Source organism: Aedes aegypti, chromosome 1 (assembly GCF_002204515.2).
Source record: "Aedes aegypti strain LVP_AGWG chromosome 1, AaegL5.0 Primary Assembly, whole genome shotgun sequence".
NCBI classification, from domain to species: Eukaryota; Metazoa; Arthropoda; class Insecta; order Diptera; family Culicidae; genus Aedes; species Aedes aegypti.
Genome location: NC_035107.1, coordinates 159,181,112 through 159,206,778, shown reverse-complemented (window position 1 = coordinate 159,206,778; position 25,667 = coordinate 159,181,112). Strand labels below are relative to the sequence as shown.

Below are 25,667 nucleotides of genomic sequence, written 5' to 3'. Positions count from 1 at the left end.
GAGTAGGTTTGAACTGGAATTCATTTGAAACTCGTAATAATGATGAGCAGTCAATTCACGTTAAGATATTTTGTTGAAAAATTCGACTGCAATATGATCCATAACTATAAATAATTTAGAACACGAATGAATCAACTAAATTTAAACAAAAATGTATTCCATAAATCAGAAACAAACATTCCATCAATCAGAAATAAACATTGAATCTAAAATTAATCGTTGTTGTTATTTTAGCTGAAAATTGATCCTAGCTATCCTAACCATTCTCACCTAGTCATTGTGCAAATTAGAATAGATAAATCTTTTCACACCACAAAATACAGCAGCCAATGAACTGGATTGGTATCAATTGAAAGACACCAAAAGGAAGAAAGCCCGTATTCCTGTGTGAAACTGCCAATAAATTAAGATTTATTAAGTTATAGCCCGACCAAAAATAACTAAGACTTTACTAGTGGTCATTAGCGTAGCCAGGGTGGGAGAGGTCGTTGCCTCCTGTTGAATCAACTTGTTTGCTACGAAGGTCAATGAAGGAATTTTTCAAAACTTGTCTTCAGCAACCATACTTATTTAAAAATGCGCCGTGATAAACTTTTTGTTTAATTCTTGGAGTCCAATTAAAAAGTAGACTTCTGCCAAATAAATCATTCAAACAATTTGGCATTGCTTCGCTGAACTCTCAGAAATCCAAAAAAAAAAATGTTCATGAAAAACTCTGAAGAACTACTCCAGAGATTCTTTTGAGGATTCCACTTATTTCCCTTCTGAAATTTATACAAAATTTACACCAATTTCAATTCGATTAGGAATTATCAACAAGCAACATATAAAGCATTGACTTAGGCGTGATTTCTCCAAGAAAATAGCTTTAAATAGTTTAAGAATACTATTTAAGATTTTTTTTCGGGAATACCTTTTGAGTTTACAGAATGCCTCCGAGAATAGTGATTTGTTTTGAAATTTCCCATGTGAATGTTTTTGAACATTCTTTCCCGATGTATTCTAAGAATAACTCCAGGTTTAACATAATCATGTACTATAGGACAGTGATTCCCAAAGTAGGCGAATTCGTCCCCTTGGGGCCGATTTTCAGGCTCAAGGGGCGAAAATTTGTGAAACAGAATTTGGGGGGCGAAAAATCTAGAAAGGGGGCGAAAACGCAAACACGGGAGTCGCTGAAAATAATTACTCATAACCTTTGGAAGACACACATTTGAAAGTTAATCAATTCCAAACTTATCTGATTCCAGAGCTATTTTATCTTAGATCGTTTCATCTCCAATTATGGTCATTTTAAAGCAATGATAGCTAACAGTTAAAGATTTTCAAACACAAAATGTTAGTGTTATGCATTCATGTTTTTTTTAACATTATGTGAGTTTTAAGAATGGTCGATACTTGAGATTTTCACAAGTTCGGACTTATTAGTCACTGATAACAATTAAAACAAGCAATATATTTTGGATGTACAAAACATTACTTACTTTACTTTTGCTGGCGCTACGTCCTTCAAGACATGACCTGCGCCACAATGTTACGCCAACTAACTCGGTCCATGGCTGCTAGCCTCGTCTTCAATCCAGCCTGGTATACTGTTCAGCAACCACCTGGAACGTTCTTCCGACAATGTCCACGTCGTCAGCGAAACAAATGAACTGGCTGGATTTATTGAAGATCGTGCCCCGCATGTTGAAGCTCGCCCGTTTCATAACACCTTCTAGCGCAATATTGAACAGGAGACAGGAAAGACCATCGCCTTGTCGAAGTCCTTTGCGTGTTTCAAACGGGTCCGATAAAGCACCCGATATCTTCACACAGCACTGTACACTATCCATCGTTGCTTTGATCAGTCTAGTTAGTTTCCCGGGAAAACCATTCTCGTCCATAATCTTCCATAGCTCTTCGCGGTCGATGGTATCATAGGCCGCTTTGAAATCGATGAATAGGTGGTGCGTAGGGACTTGATATTCGCGACACTTTTGGAGGATCTGCCGCAACATAAAGATTTGGTCTGTCGTCGATCGCCCGTCCACAAATCCGGCTTGATAACTTCCCACAATTCTGCTTGCCAGTGGCGATAGACGGCGGAAGATGATCTGGGAAAGCACTTTATAGGCTGCATTAAGAATAGGGATCGCTCGATAGTTCTCACATTCTAACTTGTCACCCTTTTTGTATATTGGGTATATTATTCCCTCCTTCCACTCCTCCGGTAGCTGTTCTGTATCCCAGATCCTGGCTATCAATCGGTGCAGACAAGTGGCCAACCTGTCCGGGCCCATTTTAATAAGTTCCGCTCCAATACCATCCTTTCCAGCTGCTTTGTTGTTCTTGAGCTGTTTGATAGCATCCTTAACTTCGCCTATTGTGGGAGTTGGCACGTCTCCCTCATCCGCCGTACTGATGAAGCCATTCCTCCTGCTGTCCTGATCTTCCTCCTCCGCGCCGTTTAGGTGTTCATCGTAGTGCTGCTTCCACCTTTCGATCACCTCACGTTCGTCCGTCAAGATACCTCCATCCTTATCCCGGCACATTTCGGCTCGCGGCACAAAGCCTTTGCGGGATGCATTGAGTTTCTTGTAGAACTTGCGTGTTTCTTGGGAACGATACAGCTGCTCCATCTCTTCGCACTCCAACTCTTCCAGGCGGCGCTTTTTATCCCGGAATAGATGGGTTTGCTGTCTTCGCTTCTGTTTGTATCGTTCCACGTTTTGACGGGTGCCTTGCTGCAGCATCATCGCCCGCGCTGCATTCTTCTCGTCCAAAATCGTCTGACACTCCTCGTCGAACCAACCGTTCCGTCGATTTCCTTCCACGAACCCAATGGCACCTTATTATTATTTTATTTATTTAGTTAACATCTACACAGATAACACTGAATCAACAATTTCACGCCACAATACTCGGTTCGTGGCCGCATCTCTCCATCCTCGGTTCTGCCCCACGCTCGCCAAATCGATACGCACTTGATCCGCCCACCTAGCTCGCTGCGCTCCACGCCTTCTTGTACCAACCGGATCCGAAGCGAACACCATCTTTGCAGGGTTGCTGTCCGGCATTCTTGCAACATGCCCTGCCCATCGTATCCTTCCAGCTTTGGCCACCTTCTGGATACTGGGTTCGCCGTAGAGTTGGGCGAGCTCGTGGTTCATCCTTCGCCGCAACACACCGTTCTCCTGCACACCGCCGAAGATCGTCCTAAGCACCCGACGTTCGAAGACTCCAAGTGCTTGCAGGTCCTCCTCGAGCATCGTCCACGTTTCATGCCCGTAGAGGACTACCGGCCTTATGAGCGTTTTGTACATGGTACATTTGGTGCGGGCGTGAATCTTTTTTGACCGCAGCTTCTTCTGGAGGCCATAGTAGGCCCGACTTCCACTGATGATGCGCCTCCGTATTTCACGGCTAACGTTATTGTCAGCCGTCAGCAAGGATCCAAGGTAGACGAACTCGTCGACCACCTCGAACGTATCCCCGTCTATCGTAACACTGCTACCTAGGCGAGCCCTGTCGCGCTCGGCCCCACCAGCTAGCATGTACTTTGTCTTCGCCGCATTCACCACCAGTCCAACTTTTGCTGCCTCGCGTTTCAGGCGGGTGTACAGGTCTGCCACCTTTTCAAATGTTCGGCCGACGATGTCCATATCATCCGCGAAGCAAACAAATTGACTGGATCTCGTAAAAATCGTACCCCGGCTGTTAAGCCCGGCTCTCCGCATAACACCTTCTAGCGCAATATTGAACAACAGGCACGAAAGTCCATCACCTTGTCGTAGTCCCCGGTGGGATCCAAACGAACTGGAGTGTTCGCCTGAAACCTTCACACAATTTTGCACACCTTCCATCGTCGCTCTTATCAGTCTCGTGAGCTTCCCGGGAAAGCTGTTCTCGTCCATGATTTTCCATAGCTCTACGCGGTCGATACTGTCGTATGCCGCCTTGAAATCGATGAAAAGGTGATGCGTTGGGACCTGGTATTCACGACATTTTTGGAGGATTTGCCGTACAGTAAAGATCTGGTCCGTTGTCGATCGGCCGTCAACGAAGCCGGCTTGATAACTTCCCACGAACTCGTTTACTACGGGTGACAAACGACGGAAGATGATCTGGGATAATACTTTGTAGGCCGCATTTAGAATGGTGATCGCTCGAAAGTTCTCACAGTCTAACTTGTCGCCTTTCTTGTAGATGGGGCAGATTACCCCTTCCTTCCACTCCTCCGGTAGCTGTTCTGTTTCCCAGATTGTGCCTATCAGCCGGTGCAGACAAATGGCCAGCCTTTCCGGACCCATCTTTATGAGTTCAGCTCCGATACCATCCTTACCAGCAGCTTTATTGTTCTTGAGCTGGTGAATGGCATCCTTAACCTCCCTCAAAGTGGGGGCTGGTTGGTTTCCATCTTCCGCAGTACTGACGAAGGCATTTCCTCCGTTGTCCCGTCCTTCATTGCCTGTGCTCTCAGCACCATTCAGGTGCTCGTCGAAGTGCTGCTTCCACCTTTCGATCACCTCACGCTCGTCCGTCAGAATGCTCCCATCCTTATCCCTGCACATCTCGGCTCGCGGCACGAAGCCGTTGCGGGATGCGTTGAGCTTCTGATAGAACCTACGCGTTTCCTGAGACCGGCACAGCTGTTCCATCTCCTCGCACTCCGTCTCCTCCAGGCGGCGTTTTTTCTCCCGAAAGAGGCGGGTCTGCTGTTGCCGTTTCTGTTTATAGCGTTCCACGTTCTGCCGGGTCCCTTGCTGCAGCATGACCGCCCGCGCTGCATTCTTCTCCTTCAAAACCTCCTGGCACTCCTCGTCGAACCAATCGTTCCGTCGACTCCGTCCCACGTACCCGACGTTGCTCTCAGCTGCATCGTTGATGGCTGCTTTTACTGTTCTCCAGCAGTCCTCAAAAGGGGCTTCGTCCAGCTCACCCTCTTCCTGTAATGCAGCCTCGAGTTGCTGCGCGTATGCCGCTGCGACATCCGGTTGCTTGAGCCGCTCTAGGTCATACCGGGGCGGACGTCGGTACCGTACGTTGTTAACGACGGAGAGTTTTGGGCGCAGTTTGACCATCACCAGATAGTGGTCAGAGTCGATGTTAGCGCCACGATAGGTCCTGACGTCGATTATGTCGGAGAAGTGCCGACCATCAATCAGAACGTGGTCGATTTGCGATTCTGTCTGCTGTGGTGATCTCCAGGTGTATCGGTACGGAAGGCTGTGCTGGAAGTAGGTGCTACGAATGGCCATATTCTTGGAGGCGGCAAAATCAATTAGTCGTAGGCCGTTTTCGTTCGTCAGCCGGTGGGCGCTGAACTTTCCAATCGTCGGTCTGAATTCCTCCTCCTGGCCAACCTGAGCGTTTAGATCTCCTATGATGATTTTGACGTCATGGCTTGGGCAACTGTCGTACTCGCGTTCAAGCTGCGCGTAAAAAGCGTCTTTATCATCATCAGTGCTTCCGGAGTGAGGGCTGTGCACGTTTATTATGCTGAAGTTGAAGAACCGGCCTTTGATCCTCAACTTGCACATTCTCTCATTGATCGGCCACCACCCGATCACGCGCCTCTGCATATCACCCATCACTATAAAAGCTGTTCCCAGCTCATGTGTATTGCCGCAGCTCTGGTAGATGGTATGGTTACCTCTAAACGTTCGCACCATTGATCCCTTCCAACACACTTCCTGCAACGCTACGATGCCGAATCCACGGTCCTTCAGCACGTCGGCGAGTATGCGTGTGCTCCCGATGAAGTTGAGAGATTTACAGTTCCACGTACCGAGCTTCCAATCGCTAGTCCCTTTACGTCGCTGTGGTCTTCGCCGATTGTCCCGGTTCGTATTCTCTCGTTGATTATTCGTTGCTTGATTTTTTTACGGCTGGCTTGCAGGGCCTGACACCAACCCCCTAGATTTTCGGAGGACCATTCCCCCTAAATGTTCGGAGGACCATAGTGCGCAGTTTAGCTTAGAGTCCTTCTCTGGCACTCGGACGATGATCAGCCGCCCCTGACATGGGGAACAGACGCTGTTGTGAGCCGCTCCTAACATGGAGTACAGACGCTCAAGGTTTGCAGAAGCAAAAGCAAAAGCAAACCCCCCCTTCCCTGTCAGCATACGACCAAAGTTCCCACCGGGGGTTGGTTACCCGATCTTCCCTAAGGTTACTCGTACCCCGGCCAGTACCGCGAGGAGGTAGGGATAGGAGTTGCTGGGCAAGAGGCTAAGGACCGCACAAAGGGGTCTATTTTATTCCTTCAGGTACGCGAGGTACCAATGGTACGCCATGCCCAGCCATTTACCAACCCAAAATGGCACCTTACGCTGCGTTGTTAATGGCTGCTTTGAGACTACTCCAGCAGTCCTCAAGAGGGGCTTCGGTGAGCTCTCCCTCTCCCGGCAACGCTGCCTCAAGGCTTTGCGCGTATTCAGTTGCGACTTCGGGTAGCTTGAGTCGTTCCAGATTGTACCGTGGCGGGCGTCGGTACCGAATGTTGTTCACAACGGAGAGTCGTTGGCGCACTTTAACCGTCACTAGGTAGTGGTCCGAATCGATGTTTGCGCCGCGATAAGTTCTGACGTCGATAATGTCCGAGAAGTGTCGTCCATCAATCAAAACGTGGTCGATTTGCGATTCAGTTTGTTGGGGTGATCTCCAGGTGTACCGATACGGGAGGCTGTGCTGGAAGTAGGTACTACGTATGGCCATGTTTTTGGAGGCGGCGAAATCAATCAGTCTAAGGCCGTTTTCGTTCGTAAGCTGGTAAGCGCTGAACTTCCCTATAATCGGTCTAAATTCCTCCTCCTGGCCAACCTGAGCGTTGAGATCTCCGATAACGATTTTGACATCATGGCTTGGGCAGCCGTCGTATTCACGTTCCAGCTGCGCGTAGAAAGCGTCCTTATCGTCATCGTCACTTGCTAGGTGAGGGCTGTGCACGTTGATTATGCTGATATTGAAGAAACGGCCTTTGATCCTCAACTTGCACATTCTGTTGTCGATTGGCCACCACCCAATCACGCGCCTCTGCATTTCGCCCATCACGATAAAAGCTGTGCCCAGCTCATGTCTATTGCCGCAGCTCTGGTAGATGGTATAACCATCCCTATACGTATGTACCGTCGACCCTTTCCAGCAAACCTCCTGCAGCGCTACGATGTCGAACTTGCGGGCCCTCAATAATTCGGAAAGAATGCGGGTACTTCCCAAAAAATTGAGAGACTTACAGTTCCATGATCCGAGTTTCCAATCGTTAGTCCGTTTTCGATGCCTGGGTCTATGCCGATTGTTCCGGTCCGAATTTACATTGTATGCTTCCTGTACTGATGATTTTTACGGCTGGCTTGTAAGGCCTGCACCAACCCCCTGTCTCGCCGGAGGATCATCGTGCACAGCACTGTTTAGAGTCCCACGCTGGCACTAGGACGATGATCAGCCGCTCCTAACATGGAGAACAGACGCTGTTTTGAGCCGCCCCTAACATGGAGAACAGACGCTCTGATAAGCTACACCCTCAGAAGAGAGGAGCCCCCCTTCCCTGTCAGCATACGACCAAGGTTCCACCAGGGTTGGTTACCCGATCTTCCCTACGGTTACTCTATCCCAGGCGGCACCACGGGGAGGTAGGGATAGGAGTTACTGGACAAGAGGCTAAGGACCACAAATGGGGTCTATTTTATACCTGCAGGTACGCGAAGTACCAATGGTACGCATTGTCCAGTCATTTACCACTGTACAAAACATGTATCTGAGAATTTTAGCAAATATCCAATATTTTATAAAAGGATCTTTTGTATGAGAACTTTGAGGTTAGGAAGCTAATTTCTCTTATTGGCAAGTTCTTATCATTTCTTATGGTACAATTCATATTATAAACAAAATGCGTCGGATTTGAACGTCCAGAAAAATCTAAGTTTTTCTTGGTGTTGAAAAAAATATGAAATCACCATTAAAGTATGAAATCATGTATGAAACCACAATTATCGAATTTAACACATATACGCGCCAACTGGTGTCATATTTGGGAGGACGAGACCTTCCAAGAACGCACAATTATCAAGAAAATCAATGCATTTCATCCAAATATGTCTTATTCATGTGAGATGTGCGTTTACTCGGAAAACATTGCATATGGTTCAATTTTGGAGAGCTTTGCCCCAAGTTCGTCACATTTGGCGTGTATGTATACATTATATTTTAATAATCAAAACTGGGTCGAACTTGTATCAAAAACTGATTCAGTAGCCTGTAATGCACGCAAGATATTGTTAAAATTGCGATTATAAATGACTGTCGAGTAAATCATTCCCACAACTGTGGGTTATCGATATTCAAATGTACATAGTAGTTATTGTATTACGATTCTATGGATATGCAAGTCGAAGACATTTTTTGGCGTACAGCGCTTAAATAAAAATTTTAAATCACATATCAGAGGGCGATTCCAGATAAAAATTGGCCTCAAGGGGGCGAAAGTTAAAAAAGTTTGGGAAGCACTGCTATAGGATATAGGATAGATTGCAAATCATTGCACACCACCCAATTATTGCACACTTGCTAATTTTTGGAGAATATTACACTGATCCAATTAATTGAAACCCTAATATTAATGCTGAACACTAAGGAATACTGCATTCCAGGTACCAGCAGTTTATTTCTTATTAAAAAGTTCAAAATCATGTACTTAAAGCGAAACGACCGTGTACCACGAAATTCAAGTAGCACCCAAATTGTTACGTCATGAGCCAAATATTTCCCGCAATAAAATAGCTTCTACTGAAGCTCTAAGTGGACTTCCATTTTTTCTAAACGAAAATAGTGATTTATGTTATGGTTTCATAATGCGAGGTAAACTTATTAGAAAAACTTAGTTTGTGGAAAAATGTCAATCAAATCAATTAAAAACCCCAAACATCGATAGGAAATCTGATTGCCGAATACTGTGCTGCATCAATAACCGGACACCTAAGGTGATACAGATGTTCAAATGCCTGTACACAATTGGCTAATTGGTATTTTATAACTTATCACTATGACATGTTAACAGTTAGGCCAGAACTTGCTGATAACCATGAAATTAGCAATGGATTTTATGAAAATATAGCGAAAATTGTGTTAATTCTGCACCACATCGTGTTCACAAATCCGGACATTTGAATCAAAATCCGGACATTGATGCATCAAATTCCGGACGTTCATATCACCACAGCTGTATTTCATATAAAACCTAAAAAAATCAAACATACCTTGGTATAACGATACTTCAACTCATGGTTTTGTGGAAAATAATGTTACTCTTTTGCTATTGTTTCCTAAAACAGCTAGAAACCTATTTTAGACTTCAGAAGATAATGTGGTGTGCGCAGCGTTTGTTCACAACAATCACAGAAATTGTTGTGATGTTGTTTAAAAAGATACAGGTTTTTTAATCAGCTTTGCTGGTTTTTCCTGTCACAAAAGAAAACGAATACAACAAATAAATAAATAAATTTACACTTATTTGTAGTTAATAATATTCGGAATCTCAAAAATATCACTTTTGAACATTCATTTTAGGTTCACCAACAATTATAGTTAAACATTTGTTGTTCAAACATGTAGAACTTGTTGCTCAACCACTGTGTCCAGATTCAACACCACGCGTATCAGTATCCGGAAAATCTTTTTTTACCACAGAAACATATGTACTCTCATTAGTTTTGCGAAACTGTTGAACTCAACTGGAAGAAACGAACTCAAACAAATCACAGCAAAATGTGTTTCACATAAAATGAATACGTAATAAACGCGTAATGCACCACCGAATTGCGGTAGGGAAAAAGCACCAATTTTCGACCCTGTGCTAATTTTCGACCCATTCATACGATTTTGGCCTACTTTGTATGAAAATCCGAAAATTGGCACAGAATTCTTGTAGGTCGAAAATTAGTGCTTTTCCCCTATCACAGTGCGTAGAATTCCTTCGATTTTTAGCAATATTCGAAATAAACGCGTCCGAGTAAAACTGACTTTTGTTTATGTATTTAACAATGTTTTACAAGGCTAACTTGATGTTATTTCACGTTACAATGACCAATGGTAATTAAAATTGTTTGCGGCAACAATATTCTTATGTTCAGAAGGATTTTTATCATTAAAATTAATGAATTTCACCATAGCGTTCGGATATTGGTCCCGTCCGGATTTTAATTCATCACGGTATATTTGCTAGTTTTGAGCGAAATTCCGTTTGAGTTTAAGGGATTCTAACATATTTGACAGCTAAATTACTGACGCTGCTTCCTCAACCGTGCAATAATTGGCAATTTTCCCTATGACGATTCTTTGGGATTCCATCAGGTTTTTTTTTCTGATAAAGGTTAATGTTCAAATTATGTCACGCTCTAAGGTACCCCTCCTGGCAGTGATGCATTTTAAACTGAACGCGAGCCAAAAATGAACTGAACGCGTTCTAATTTTGCACGTGAACGCAGTAAACATTGAACTCTCGTGCAAGTTTCTGCCGCTGCTCACGAACGGCCCGTTCACTTTAAATGCACACTGAAGCACAAAACTTAAAAAGTACTACTTTGAACTGCACTGAGTTCGTATCCCGCACAATGTATGGAATCTTTCATGTTCCTTGACATCTCTAGTAAATATTTCTGCTGTTAAATTTGTTTTAATCTGCCATGAAAACAATTTTCCTTTCGCGTTCATTTTTCTGCTCTTTTGCGTTCAAATTTTTGAACTGCTCAATGTTCAAGCCTACTTGATCTTTCGTTCAAAAATTTGAACTGGAACGCGAACTGAACGCGTTCAAATGCAACACTGCCTCCTGGGCCAAGGCAAGTGTAACAAGCGTTACAAAATTTTCGGAGGACTCATACAAAAAACGTGACAGATGTGTAGGTTGTAGAGTGGTTCTAAAAATCGTTTTTGCTCCACACCGCTCATTCGATTTTAAATCAAATTCTGAGTGTCCACCCAAAATTTGGGCTCATTCGGATGAAAACTGAGACTGCACTAGGCCTTTAAAGTTTATATGGGAATAACTATGGGAAAAACAAGCAATTCATTCAATCGGTCATAGTGTTTGCCCATATGATCTTGGAGATTAGAGCTATGTTGATACTGTGAGATACAATAATCAGCTACAACTTTGCCGAAGACCGTTTTTAATTCGAACGCATCAGTAATAAGTTATTGATTTTTGTATGAGTTGTAAAAGTAAATAATTGCGCTGTTATGCAGGCATCACTGGATATATTGATATGCAGTAAAACATAGTAGCCATAATGTGCGTGCTATCTTTCGCGCCAGATGCAGCAATGTTGCCTGTTCAGAAGTTTAATGAGCACTGTTGAAGAATTTGTGACTGGATATAAATCAATAACTAATTACGATTGTGCGATATTTGCCAGAAAACTATTCGCCAGAATTACATCCGCCAGAAAGTCCCATATGCCAGAAAATCATTTGCCAGAAAGTACCATTCGCCAGAAAACCATTCGCCAGAATGTACCATTCTCCAGAATGGACCACTCCCTAGATTTTTTTTCAGGTAAATTAAGTTTATAGTTGTAGGAGAAATAATTGAGCCAAAGCGTTAAAAAAAATTGTGATATTTTTTTTTTAAATTATGTACTTAAAAAGGTACAAGAGTTTTTTGGACACCATGTCCAGTTGACTTAAAAAGCCAACTGACGGATTTCACGCCAACTCGACACGCGATTGGCAGCACCCCTTCAGAATTCAATGAAACTTTCTGGATGTCTAAAGTATGTAAAACTAAGATACTTTGCAAATTTTGTTTTTTTCAAAATCGATCTAGACTAACATTTGGAAAGGGTCGAAGTTTTTATACTTTTTTCTATAAACCCGTATAACTCGAAAACGGTAAGACCTACAAAAAGTGTTGTATGGGGGACTGTCGTGGAATTTCCTGAAGTTTTAGAAAAAATATATTGAAAAAATAAAAAAAAACATTTTCTACACAGAAAAAAAAATGATTCAAAACTTTAAAGTCGATTTAAAAAAAAAGATTCGTAATTAAATTTACTAAAAGTCGTCCATACATTGCAAATTGGGCATATGTGAAAAGTGGCACAAGTCGAATATTGTGACGGCCATCTTTGGATTCCGAGATATTTTACCATGCATTAATTGATCAAAATCGACAGGAAAAATAATTCTGGGGAATGGTACATTCTGGCGAATGGGTTTTCTGGCAGATGTCTTTCTGGTGAATAGTTTTCTGGCGAATAGTTTTCTGGCAAATATCGCACAGTCACTAATTACTGCGACGTCTGATTTAAAAACGATCTTCGGCAAAGTTTTAGCTGATGAATGTATTGCACAGTATCACCGTAACTCTAATTCTCAAGAGCATATGACAAACACTATGACCATATGTCAGAAAATCATTTGCCATAAAGTACCATTCGCCAGAAAACTATTCGCCAGAAAACTATTCGCCAGAATGTACCATTCCCCAGATTTTTTTTCAGGTAAATCAAGTTTATAATTGTAGGAGAAATAATCAAGCCAGAGCGTTAAAAAAATTGTGATATAATTTTTTTTAATTACTTAAAAAGGTACAGGGTCTTTTGGACACCATGTCCAGTTGACTTAAAGAGCCAGCTGACGGATTTCAGATTTTGATCATCCTTAAGCAAAAAGTTTCGTAACTAAATTTACTTAAAGTCGTCCATACATTGCAAATTGGGCATATGTGAAAAGTGGCATAAATTTTTTCTAACATCGAATTTTTAAAGTCCAAAATGAATTTTTTATTTTATTTTTATTTCGCTTTAAATAGTTAAGTATAATCATATTTTCAAGTGATAAATGAGTTTTAATCACAAAATAGATTATATTTGTTTTATTGGGAGTAGTTAAAAGAAATAAAACGGAATTATACAGAGTTTTTTTTATAAATTAAATATAATTGATCTCGCACCAAACCGCTTATGAGAAAATCAACTCCGTCTAACAATCCGATGGGTTTTTTTTATGGTTTGAAAGATATCACAATAATATTTCATTTCTTATTTGGTCAAAGCTAACCTTAATAGGTGTCTGGAAAGGGTCAATATTATGCTTAAGAAAAAAAATAGTGGTTTGTTTTTATCATGCACATGAATATTTTGGGCTTTACTGAATAAATTGAATATTTTTGGTTCATTCTCTGAATTGGTATACCGTTTGGCTGCGATTGGTGTATCACTAATAGGCATAAAACAATGATATTTTTGGGTACCAGGGACAGTTTTAACCTTATCAAACAATTCCACCAATTCCTCTGACATTTTAACATATTTTTCATTAGATATATAACAGAAATTTAATTTGGTGATACATGTATCAGTTTGTTTCACTGCCCAGTCGAATGGTTCTCTTTTTCCATAGTCTTTTGAAAGACTTGCTCTTTTTGCCATTCGTTTGAGAGTGCCACCAGTAGCGTAACAGGGGCCTTTGCCGTGGGATGTGGCAAAAAAGTGCCACATGCCAAATCCATGCATTTTCTTGAAATTACATAAGCTGGCAATTTTTTTTTATTATTTTTATAATGAGCTGCAAGGAGCATAAAAATAACTTTTGAGAAATTAATTTTTTGTTTAACAAAATTTATCAATTTTGAAATAAATGCTGAACTGCTAATGTGTCATGGGTCAACACTTCTGATATTATAATAAAACTAACGTTTTCCAATTTATTATCTTTTTATGGTAAATCTCGAATGGGTGTATCGTTGCTTGGGAATTATTCCAGTGATATCCTTGAGCAGCGTTTTGTATGATAAAACTATAATTTTCAGAAAAGTCGTTAATTACCAGTATTTCACCTTGTTTTAAGGAGTATTTTTGTTTAGTAGAAAAGAAGACTGTTCTTTGCAAATAAAATCATGAGTTATGAGCTTATCAACTTTCTCCACGAAATGCGTAAAAAAATCTTCAACAGGCTTTATTATAGTTTCTAAGTTACAGCGATCGGTGGTGAGCCATTGCTGAAAAACTACATCTTCTTTGTCCCTTTCCTCTAAAAGCGAGATTAGTTCTCCTGTAATATAAAAATCCGTCTGATTGTTAGTCGGAGTTGATTTTCTCATAGGCAGAGGCAAAGTCCATTGGTTGCCTTCATTTAGAAAACATAATTACTGTATAATTCCGTTTTTTAACTATTCTTAATAAAAATACAATCTATTTTTTGATTCAAACTCATTTATTACTTGAAAACACGATCATACTTGACGGTTTAGAACAAAATCTTAGAAAAAAAAAAATTGGACTTGAAAAATTCGTTGTTAGAAAAACTTTTTTCCCTTAAATATGCCCAATTTGCAATGTATGGACGACTTTTAGTAAACTTAATCGCGAACTTTTTTGCCTAAGAACGATCAAAATCTGAAATGGCCGTTTTTTTTAAATCGACTTTAAAGTTTTGAATCATTTTTTTTCAGTGTAAAAAATGTTTTCTTATTTTTTCTAAAACTTCAGAAAATTTCACGACAGTCCCCATACAACACTTTTTTGTAGGTCTTACCGTTTTCGAGTTTTACGGGTTTATAAAAACAGTAAAAAAACTTTGACCCTTTCCAAATGTTAGTCTAGATCGATTTTGAAAAAAAAAAACAAGGTATGTAAAGTATCTTAGTTTCACATAGTCTTCACACCCAGAAAGTTTCATTGAATTCTGAAGGGGTGCTGCCAATCCCTTTGTCGAGTTGGCGTGAAATCCGTCAGCTTTGAATATCCGTTTTGGGTATTGTGGTTCTAGTATTCTAATTGTTGGCCTAGGTACACATGACTTCCTTACGGTTCAATACAATTTTTTTAAGCATTTAACGATCAACATTTTAAGCTTCATAAATATGAATTGAAAAGACAGCACTTAATTCGGAAGGACCGTGGAACTGGAAAAAAGAAAACATACTATAGAATCACAATTTTATTCATTAGAAGCTGTTCCACTATGCATGAAAAATACTGCTTACTGATGTAAAGATGCCTTCTTTTCTTCATAAGCTGTTCTCTAAAGTTTTGTTGCTACTTATTGGATATTTACAAGATTTAGATATACGTTGCAACTATTTGTGCCGTCTGTTCTATGAAGTAATTAATGCCTCCACTCGCAAACCAAAATTACATTTACTATAACAACTTTCAGGAACATTCTGATAAATAAGACAGTTGTAAAATTAATAAGAACATCCTATATATGAAGAATGGAGAATTTTTATTTGCCCCAAACCATATCAAGTAGCGATAGGCAATGACTCCTTTTGAATACTTTTTCATGTACTGAAATTTAGGTGACCATTATCACTAAAAATCTGTTGGTCTATTTTTATTAGAATGTTGTACCCTCGAATATCATTTCCCCGAACGCCAGTTACCCGAATGACATTTTCCCCCGCAGTCCATTCTCCCGAATGACCCAAAATTTGTATGGACTGTGGTATTAGGATAGAACCATTCCTTTCTACAACCCCCTCCCCCCCTGAACGATCACGTGGTTTATGGACGACCCCAAAATAGATGCCAGTTAAAAAAAAAGAAACAATCTTCAGAGACAGAGTGGTGAACTAGAAAGAACGATAAAGAAAATAAGAAAAAATGCTGAGTTCAGAGAAACTTTAAAGAACCACTGATCAAAAAAGAAGGGGCATATGATATGAACCGTTCATCACCCTGAAATATACAATAGGTTAAAGTGACCAGACGTCCCGGATTATCCGGGACAAAGCAATTTTCAACTTGGCAGAGTAGTGTCAATACTTTTTATTTCAGTTAACTTAGTATATAGTACATGTCTTGGATTGAATATGAATGTAAATTGCACATCAAATATAGGCAGCGCTTCTTTGCGGATGAGATCTCATGAGCGTCCCGGATTTTTTCCGGGACACATCTGGTCACATTACAATAGGTTATGGTAATTATGAGTGCCAATACATTTTCGAGGAAACAGACCATTTGAGAAAACAGGGCATTCAGGGAACTGGCATTTACGGAACTGATGATCGGGGAAAGGACATTCGAGGTATCGATATTCGGGAGAAAGTAGCACAGCCCCAATAAACTGCCCATTGAAAAGCAAACATTATCTGATAGTTGTACAAGAAATTCTGTACAATGATTCTGATGAAGAATAGCTTGCGGTGAAATGAGATACAATTTTCTCGAAGTTAAAACTAGGTAAAACAGGTTAGATTATTGTATCAAAATCTCAGAAGCAAAAATTTGGCACGAGATATAGAATAACAGTGTTATATTGTATCCACTCTGTGCACTGGCAGAAACTTTAAAATGAGAAAAACGAGATTGCTACCGTACTATTAGAACGAGATTTTTACCGTACTATCAATTTAGTGCTCTTGAAGATGTGAAAAGTGGCACAAGTCGAATATTGTGACGGCCATCTTTGGATTCCGAGATATTTCACCATGCATAAATTGATCAAAATCGACAGGAAAAATAATTCTGGGAAATGGTACATTCTGGCGAACGGATTATCTGGCAGATGTCATTCTGGCGAATAGTTTTCTGGCGAATAGTTTCTGGCGAATAGTTTTCTGGCGAATGGTTTTCTGGCAAATATCGCACAGTCACTAATTACTGCGACGTCAGATTTAAAAACGGTCTTCGGCAAAGTTTTAGCCGATGAATGTATTGCACACCTCTAAGAGGTGAACCAGCGTTCGGCTGAAAGCCTCTTAAATAAAGACAAAAAAAATGTATTGCACAGTATCACCGTAATTCTAATTCCCAAGAGCACATGACACACACTATGACCGGTTGAATGAATTGCTTGCTTTTCCCATAGTAATTCCCATATAAACTATGAAGGGCTTGTGCAGTCTCAGTTTTCATCCGAATGGGCTCAAATTTTAGGAGGACACTCAGAATTTGATTGAGAATCGAATAAGTGGTGTGGAGCAATAACGATTTTTTGAACCACTCTAGTAGGTAGTCAAAAAAATTGAAATTCAGCGTGACATAATTTGTGTACCATCCCTAACTTAATCTAACAATTTTCCAGAGGACTTTTTAAATAGTTCGAAGAAATTTCGGAAACTTTTCCTCCTTTTTACTAAGAGTTCCTTCAGAAAAAAAAATAATTCAAAAACCTTACCAGAAGTATCTTAAGTGAGGTTATTTGAATTCTTACAGCAATACATCTAATTATGTGTTATTAATTTGCCAACTGTTATTATTCTTAGATTTTTTATTTCTCAGGATTTCTGAAAATATTTCCAAAAGATGTAACGTTTTGATTCATATTACGGACACTTATGGCCTCAATGAACTACTCTTACTTACTCAGGAAGCATATAAAATAAATCAATCTGCATGATTCCTCGGTGCTATCGAGCCTTCAAAACACTTAACTTTTGAATGGTGGGCAAACATTTTGATTTCGCTACATGAATAATTTTAAATAAATAGAAATGTGTGGACTTTTCATGATTCTTATTCCGGACGCTTCCTTACTTTTGCCTCATATTCCGGTCACTTTGATTCAAATTCCGGACAGCTCATGAAAATCATAAAAAGAAATGTCAAATCATTATTTGAAATTGACAAACCACTAAAGCGGCGTATAAGGCAGTTGAGTATTTGTGTGTGAGTTTTTGAACGGTAAAAATTGAGTGTCCGGAATGAAAAGCTGTCTGTAATATGAATCAAAACGGTATTAAGAATCGTTTAGGATTTTTTCTTTAAGGTGAAACATCTCGGAATCCAAAGATGGCCGGCACAATGGCCGACATCTCCCCCTACTCACGTTTTCAAAGGCAAAAAACTGGAGAAATAGTTGGCAAACGATCCTGATCTTCTTATTTTAAGCTTTCTACTAGTGCACAAAGCCAAAATAAAAAGCGCACTGTTGTCGGATGCTTTCTTCGCGAGATTTGTGCGTTTGAAGTGCTAGTGCAATCTTTGAAGGTGATTCCAAACTGTTTCACCTTAAATTCTATCTAATATTTCCTTCAAGTTATACTATCATTCATATATGAACACCTAAAATTCATCTACAGAATTCAAACGAATTTGTTATTACTATCTTTGGGAATCTTTGGATATATTCTTATAAGAAACAAATTCTTAGGTTCTTGGTAGAATTCTTGTGAATAATGTTACAAGAATCCCAGAAAGAATGTCACGCAAATTCGTAAATAAAACTAAAAGAATTCTAGAGCTTTCTTTGAAATAATTTTGAAAGAACTTTTGATAAAATTCGAGTATTAAATTCATTGATAATCTCTAAAGAGAAATTTGTCCGGAATATGGAAAAATCATTGTTGGCATTCATGGAAAATTTATGGCAGAGTCCCAGAAAAAATCCGGGTGTAATGGTTAAAGAAATATCTTGGAGATACAGTCAACTCTCCCTTACTCGATATTGAAGGGACCATCGAGTTAGGGAGGTATCGAGTTACAGAACACAAAACCAATGCAACTGCGATCCAAGGGACCATCGAGTTAGCCATGAAATCCAACTTTTACTATGGTTCTCTAACTCAATATCGAGTAAGAGAGAGTTAACTGTATTTCAATAAAAGTCGGATAAAATTGTAAGGAATTCCTCGAAAAATTCTTGAATTGATTCCTGAAAATACAATACCAAATGTTAGGGGAAGCTGGTCCAATTCGGACCCTGTTCTAATTCGGACCATCAATCATTTCTCAATACTGGCGTTACTGTAAAGATCGTGTGTACCGTTTTTCTACCCACCGTCTGGCTAGGATCTAACACAATACGTTTGACGCCTTTCAGTTAATTCGTTTGATTTTTATATTAGTTTGTTGTTTTGAAGTGCTCTAGTGTGCTATCGGTTAGCATTATTTCCAAGCTTCAGCAATTGACAATAATTCTCCAATTTTTCTGTGTTATTTTCTATTCCCTAAGCCTAAGCTTCTGACAATATGGTTTTGATATGCCTATGCAGTGTTTGTGCTCAACTAGTTTGAACATCTCAAAATGTGTGTTGGTCCAATCTGGACCTTTTGATATGGTTCAATACGGACCTCTTGATTTTCAACGAGCTTTCAGTCTATTTAATAAGCTCCACCCGAGAAAGTATTCTGGAATTGCCAGAAAATCACAGCAGTTGTAATACTGATGGATGGTTGCTTTTGTTTCTGTTGCGGTCAAGTAAAAGTCTTCGAAAACAATCAAAGAAATACGTAAAACCGCAAAAAAGGAATCAATAAACCAGCTATTTGAAAAGCATCTCCATTAATACCACAGCCTATTTTGGATACAGCTTTCCAAGTTTTATTTGGCAATTCGATACAAAAAAAAAAATTACGTATACGGGTGCTGAGAACAATACAGTCAACTTTCCCTTACCCGATATAATGTTTTCTTACCAGCAATTTGAACTTTGGCTTTATTTTATAATCATTTCAATACATTTTAGCGTACTTTGACCCTAAAATGTATGTCGATTCGATACTTCTCACACTTGATGTCCTGAGACTCATTGCTTTATCATTCAGTTTCCCGAACAAGTTCACCTTTTAAACCCGATATTTCCATGCCATGTTTCAATATGTTGAACTTTTATTATATTTTAAGCAGAAATGGCTTTTTCCAATGTATTTTGTCAAAATAACAAAAGCTCCAAAATTTAAAAAAATCAGTTTAAATCAGTTTAAAATCAAGTTAGGGAAAGTTCGCTGTACTCAATTTTGAACTAAGAAAAGTGTACCAGTTATGGACATGGTGGTTCCCTATTTGGCCATATGGGAAATTTTGTCAACTTTCACATTTTAAATCTTTTTGAATGTTTTAACATCAAGATATTTCTTAAATCTAACTTCTACAATACACAAACATTTTTTAAATTTGAAGCCATTAAGGTAATCACGTATGGCGAAATAGGGAACCACTATGTCCATAGTTTCGGATTTCACCCATGTTTTTTTAACGAAATTCACATTCTACTTGAGCTAGCTCTGACTCGAACTTAATTGAAATTTTTCACGCATTGAGTTTATTTGTTATGCTTGCGCTTATAGAAGAAGTTCAACAAGCTTTGATGCCAAACAAATCGGAGTTATATTTTATATCTACCATAGCAAAAAACGATAGAATATAGGGTGGTCCGAATTAGAACATGGGGGGTCCGAATTGGAACAGGGTTGGTCCAATTCGGATCTTTCGGAGAATTTTGTTCAAACATGTCTAGTCATGTCCTGGTAGAAGATATCACAAAAGTCTCTGAGAGAAAAGTGCGCGCGCTAAAACAGGCTTTCAAGAAAACATAATACTTTTCATACCGTCCATCGTGCTGAATATATATGGCCAAAAAACTGTTACTAGGTCCGAATTGGACCATGTTCCCCTATATATGAAGGAATTCAAGTGAATCTTTTTGAAGGCATCTATTAAGAAACTGGGTGACCAAACAAATTCCTGAAACTAGACCAAATTTGCCATCGAATGCTTCCGGATGCATCCATTTTTCGAAATGTTATAAGCATTTGAATTTAGGAAAATTTTAGCTTTAGACTGGATTCAGGTTCTACTATAACTGGGCTGTCAGCGATAAGCGACGAACCCTTTAAAATTTCATCAAATAATAATCTTAGAACAGATTGTTTGTAAGGGTTTCAAAAATGCTAAAATCGCATCTATTTTTAATATTCGAATATGAAGCTTCACATGTTATCGCTTCTAACAAAAATAGTTCTGACATGAAGCATCACACTAATACTATTTAGTTCTGCATTCGTTTTGCTTAACTGGTTAACACAACTTTTATTATTTCGTGTAGTACCTTGTGTGTCCCCTACTATTAAAGTTCAATCAATCAAAGTTACCCCATTTTACAGTACCGTAATCCGGAGGTTAATTGATCACTATGTTACAACTTTTTATAATGTTATCATTTGGAATTCAAGAATTGTCAAATTAATTTCGTCAAAATCAATACTTCATTAATCTTTATCAGTTTATGTAATCGATTTTTAGTGAAGTAACATTTCACATTTCATAAAATTAGTTTTAATATTAAAAATTGTAAATGAAACACTGGGTTGCAGAGCATGTTAGAGAAAAAAATCCTTATCTACTAATTTTGGGTCTCCTGAATCTGAAAATAATTTTAAAAATTCTTACAAGTCGTGAATTCAACATTGTAAATCTGCATAATACGCCTAAATGTTTACAATTTCCTTTGAAATAGTAATTCGAAAATGAACGGATTTATGAGCAAAAAAAACTATGCTCTTAATGGTGTATGATTTCAAAAATGACTTTAGGCGAAGTAGGCCGTCATTGAAATTTGTACGCGTCGTTGATGATTGTTGCTAATCCATCTCATGATTTCGAGTCAAAGAAAATCAGTTGTTTTTGCACTGACACAGCTGAAAAAGTATCAGCATACTTTATACATGTTAGCGCGTACAGTGATATGTTTTCAAGTCAATTCAAACTATCAAGACTGAGTTTTGTCACTTTGAAATGCAAGCTGAAAAGTCATCATTGTTGCCAAAACGAATGACGGGCTACTTAGCCTTAAGCTTATGCAATATTTTCAATACTTAAAGTTAGCATGTAGGCTTAGTACCAGCGGATCGTTGAGCACGGACGTATTCATCAGTACTGCTTACTCTTCAAAAACTGTGAATGTTTCTATACAACACTGACCTTAATAAAAATGAAAAAGGTCAAAATTATCATTAGACATTTATAAACTGGACAATAGTAATAACTATCCAATTAAAATAATATAACTGATGCTAATGCTATGACTATAAAAATATAACTATAATAATAAAATGGAATTTCTGTGATGCCTACGAAACATTTTACATGCTTTGAAGGAAATGCTGTTTGGTACCAACCTGATCAATTTGCCCCCGAAATACGGTATGTTATTCGTAAAGTTTTCAAAATTTAACATACTAATAGAACGTATGTAAAATGTAACGTGAATTTTATTCTGATGGAAGCATATGAAAATTGACATCAGTCTACAGCAATTTGCAATTCATTTGAATGCACCCAGAAAACAATTGACAGTTGCTATCCTCCTGTTACACAGACCAGACGTGCGTTGTTGTTTTACTCCACCCGTTTCTTTTTTTCATATTGCGATCATGCCGGTATCGAGGAAAAAATGTATCGTGTTGGATATATCTATTCTCCCAAATCGGCCAAGCATTCTGGACATAAAAAAGTTTCTCGATGAGGATCTTAAAATAGACATGTCAGCAGTGAAAAGTTTGCAGCTGCATAACGTTAAGAACGTTGTGTATCTTACGATGCTGTGAGGAAGCTGCATCTAGCTTTGCATCGAAGCATCATTTGCAGCATTGTATGGAGTGCGACGGGATAAGGCGGAAGATCCCGGTGCCTATTTACGTCGACAGCACAGCCGTGGATGTCCGTGTGAATGATCTCCCGGAAGAAATCGACAACCTGGCCATCATTAACCATATGAGTCAGTATGGTAATGTGTTTAGCATTCGGAATGAGGTCTGGAAACATTATTTTCCAGGCCTCAGCAACGGCGTACGCGTGGTGCGAATGCAAATCAACAAACCCATTCCATCATACGTAACCATTGGAGAAGAAGTCACTTCTGTTTCTCATTTTTCGCAAGTTCGTACTTGCAAAAACTGCGGTGGTAAATCGCACCCAAAACTACGATGCTCAGAAGCCACCAAAAAACCAACAACGCAAACGAACTTTACCAGCCCACCACTTCAGCGCCATCGACCAACAGAAGCAACATCTGCACAACAGCAAAACAAAACACCAAGCACTGATGAACAATGGCCTCCTCTTTCGAAGCCGGCGGCCGTCGGTGGCAAAGCAACAGCACCAAAATTCAGCAAAGCAGAAACAAAACGTCAAAGATCGACCGACTCGGACACAGAGCACAATCAAATAACAAAAAAACCCACATCGTCTGAATCCACTTCAAGCGATAGCAGCGTTATGGTAATAGCTGATGTTACTCCTGCTCGACCACGGGCGAGACGAGTTTCGTACTCCTGGATCGAGGATGCAGAATTGCGAAAGCAGTACATTGAAGACGACGAGAGAAGAATTAATGAATTGATTGCACAAGGTTGTAAAATTTAGTACTTTGTAATCAATTTGTACGGATTTCGGCTCCGTTATGCTTAATTGCGAATGAGCCTATTAAATAAACGATTAAGAAAAAAAAAAACAATTGAATTGTTTCCGCGACAAAGAAACTCCTGCGAAAAAGGAAATCGTAAGAAACCACTGCTATGTATAACAGTGATGACGTGATGGAGATAACCTTTTTTACCGATAGTGTGGTAGGTAGGTACCGCGTATGTGTACCATGAATGCCAATGCCTCTGAAAAAATAATGAAAGCGAAAACGGCCTTGACATTGAAAACGGCAGTACAGTATGATGGGGAAAATGATTTTTTTTACGAAGTGATAAACATAACGAACTGACAACACACGGTCTGACATGCCTTGTGACTGACCTACAATCAACGTTGACGTACGTAGCAGCAAATTCGATAAAACAGTTGTAAACATACATACTATTCGGCCCTTTTCCCAATATTACTTTTGTAAAAGAGGCAATTTTGCACAAAACAATAAAGTTTGTTTTTTTTTTTCATTGTGTTTCCATAACTTTTATTTTAGTTTAATTTACATTCTACGTTAAATTAATTGAAAACGATTGTAGATGTTCACAGTTACTTAAAATCTGATTGATGATTTCTGTTCGATTGCCCAAGTAAGCACGATTACCCACGGTGTAGATAAGGCTAGCATTACTGTAGGTACAGTATGGCCCATAAAAAAATGCGAAAATTGTTTGAACGTGAATATAGCATCCACAAGCGATATTTTCATTGTTTTTGATAGTGAATGTAATTTCTGATTATTGTAGTATATTCTGACACAACTTCGCTATCCAGGACAATTTTTGTCATATTTTTCTCACTGTTCTAATTAATGTAATAGAGCAAATAAGTTCAAAGGGTTTTTTCGCCCAAAGCTAGAAACAGCGTCTGATTGTCGTATACTCTGGTGATAAACTTTCCATCTTCAAAAATCACACTTTATTGTTGAAAATTTTAGTTTGTTTGGTATCAGAGGATGGAGGAGTTCTTAGAGAACGTGTTCTTCATGATCACAATCAAATATTTTACCAGTAGACCTGTTCACTTTTTCTAAGGTACCTTTGCCACATCAAATTCCGAACTTATTTATCAAAACAAGTTATCTATCCAAAAATGAGCCAATTTGGTAAAGATTTAGAGGTGTATCAAATCGATTTTGTGGTTTTTTGGACTTTTTCGCTGAAGTACGCACCTGAAACCCAAAAATATAATTGAAAATGATTCGAAAATACCACTAGCCTTTTGCTAACACAATTGTCTATCACTTTGCCGAAGACACTAAGGTGTTCTGACCGCTTTTTCATCATGCTTTTAACGTATTTAGTCAAAAAATCTCGAAAAAATCAATATATTTTTCCAGTTTGACATATAAATTTCGATAAAAATCTTACTATATTTTGTATCCAATTCAACTATTTATTTAACCTGAGTGTTATGAACATTACGTTCATACATCATTTTCATGTGGGAATTGATTTTCACTGTCAAATAATTAAAAGTGTATCACTCTATACCCTAAAATCTCATAGGGTTGCCAACACGAATGCACTCTATGAAAACCACAGTTACCCATGATTTAATGTCATATCTTTGAACCCTTTGAACCCATCTTCATCGACTCAAAGTAGAGTTGATGGTAAGGTCTAGGCCTGAGGATCAGAAGATCCACGGTTCAAGTACAATAATGTTTTTTTTGTGCATAATCAATAGTAATCGTAGCTCATTATCACCAATAAGTGAAGGAACATTTTCACTGGTATTTTGGTATTTTGAGTAATACATGCCGAACATAAAGATTGTTTGAACAATGTGTGGGTGCTGGCACCCACTCAAACCCTCAGTATCAGCCTTGAGAACTAGAGCTCACCCCAAGACGACCAGCAACGAGGAAGCATTTATTGAGTACTAACTACGTAACGACTTCCAGTCTTTGAGGAATAAACCAGCATCGTACTGAAAAGCTTAAAAGAGCTAATATTTATAATCCATCAAGCATCGCACAAATGACCAATTACCGAATTGCACGGGCTTATTCACAAATTTCATAACGCTGAAAACGGTGGCTTACACAAAACTTGTAGAATATGCATACAGAAATTATTACGAGGGGCCAACACCCACACATTGTTCAAACAATCTTTATGTTTGGCATGTATTACTCAAAATACCAATATACCAAAATACCAGTGATAATGTTCCTTCACTCATTGGTGATAATGAGCTACGATTACTGTTGATTATGCACAAAAAAATATTATTGTGCTTGAACCGTGGATCTTCTGATCCTCAGGCCTAAACCTTACCATCAACTCTACTTTGAGTCGATGAAGATGGCTTCAAAGGGTTCAAAGATATGACATCTAAATCATGGGTAACTGTGGTTTTCATAGAGTGCATTCGTGTTAGCAACCCTATGAGATTTTAGGGTATAGAGTGATACACTTTTAATTATTTGACAGTGAAAATCAATTCCCACATGAAAATGATGTATGAACGATACGTTCGTAACACTCAGATTAAATAGATAGTTGAATTGGATACAAAATATAGTAAGATTTTTATCG

At 39.0% G+C, this 25,667-nt stretch overlaps 1 protein-coding gene across 3 annotated transcripts in view; it reads left to right on the top strand.

Annotated features, from left to right (window-relative positions):
• LOC5564418 (ABC transporter G family member 20) overlaps positions 1-25,667 on the top strand; it is a 182,222-nt gene that overhangs the window by 124,592 nt on the left and 31,963 nt on the right. The gene's annotated exons all lie outside the window — the stretch shown is intronic.